Source organism: Schistocerca americana, chromosome 3 (assembly GCF_021461395.2).
Source record: "Schistocerca americana isolate TAMUIC-IGC-003095 chromosome 3, iqSchAmer2.1, whole genome shotgun sequence".
Classification (NCBI taxonomy): domain Eukaryota; kingdom Metazoa; phylum Arthropoda; class Insecta; order Orthoptera; family Acrididae; genus Schistocerca; species Schistocerca americana.
Window position 1 is genome coordinate 726593210 of NC_060121.1, and position 1696 is coordinate 726594905.

At 47.5% G+C, this 1696-nt stretch overlaps 1 pseudogene; it reads right to left on the bottom strand.

Annotated features, from left to right (window-relative positions):
- Positions 1-1287: 1287 nt before the first annotated feature.
- LOC124607894 lies at positions 1288-1405 on the bottom strand (annotated as a pseudogene).
- Positions 1406-1696: the final 291 nt, after the last annotated feature.

Here is a 1696-nt window from a genome sequence, read left to right on the forward strand (position 1 = left end):
AGCTGCGCTCGGTTTCTCGTTGGAGGATCCACAACGCGAACAGCCTGACCAAGGTGGTCGCACAGATTCTCGACTGGGTTTAAATCTGGAGAGTTGGCAGCGAAGTACGGTAAACGTATCCTGGTACTCTTCGAACCACGCATGTACACTACGAACTGTGTGACACGTTCCATTGTCCTAGTGGTAGACGCCATTCTGCCGAGGAAAAGCAAACTGCATGCAGTGGTGGATAAGGTTCCCAAGGCTAGATGCATGGATCCGTTATGCCTTCCAGAATGACGAGATCATCTAGGCAATGCCACCAAACCATTCCTCAGACCCTTACACTCCCTCTTCCGGTCTAGAAGCTTCCATAATTGTTACAGGATGTTTGCTTTCAGTACGACAGAACATAAACCGTCATTAATCTGAAAAGGCCTCCTTCGCCACTCAGTGTACGTCCAGTTGCTATATTGGCGTTCAACTTACAGCTTTCGTCACTGACGAACAGCATACAGCATGGGTGCATTACTCAGGTGCCTGCTGCAGGTACCATACGCTGCAATGTTCGCTGGATGGTTGTTGAGGAGATGCTGCTGGTAGCCACTTGGTTCATCTGGTCAGTGAGTTGCTCAACAGTTGCACGTCTATTCGCCCGAACACATCTCTGCATCCATCATTCACTCCTGTCATCTATGGTCCGTTGGTGCACCACAGTTGCTTCAGTGCCTGTGTTGGACAGCGCCACACATAGTATTCTTCAACCAAGGCTGCACCCAATCAGTTTACATAGATAGATGCTTCGGAAATGCTTCCACCCCGGGCCCGAAAGCCAATGACCATACTCTTTAGACGTCAGATAAACAGCTCCGCTTCTACGTTACAATGACTGAACTGTTTATCGGGTCCCTGCGACACTTAGAAACCCTCCACTGTTAGTGCTGCCACCTGCCGTCTGTGAGTGGTTATTGCACGTCATGTCGAACACAGGCGGTGGTCACATGACTGTGACTGGACCATATATACCGCCTTTGGAAAAAAAAGGCAAAATATAGGAACAATGTTGACAAACTAGTACTGACAGTAGAGTCTACAAATGAAAAAAAAAATAAACTTCGTTTGAACAGGCTTGGAAGACCCAACGGGACCGACCGGCCACCGTGTCATCCTTAGCCCACTGTCGTGATGGAGGAGCATGTGGTCAGCACACCGCTCTCCCGGCCGTATGTCAATTTACGAGACCGGAGCCGCTACTTCTCAATCAAGTAGCTCCTCAGCTTGCCTCACGTGGGCTGAGTGCATCCCGCTTGCCAACAGTGCTTGGCAGACCGGATGGTCACCCATCCAAATTCTAGCCCAGCCCGACACCGCTTAACTTCGGTGTTCTGACGGGAACCTGTGTTACCATTGCGGCAAGGCCGTTGGCTAGAGTCTACAAATGACTAAACTAAAATTCATAGTCCCACAGGTCTACAATGGTCGTATGACTGATATTCCACGCTGCTGGGAACTGAAGTAGTAGGAAAAGTGTCGTCAAAACATTTCAAAATTTAAACACTTATTTGCTCGTTAAAACATTATAGTGGATTTTGAAAAGTGGTATGACAAAAAAGGGCGCCTATACACTGAGTACTAAAAATGTAGTACATTCAAAAACTGATTCATGGAAATTAATACGCAAATGAGGTTACAATGAAAACAAATTGATTGAAGGATT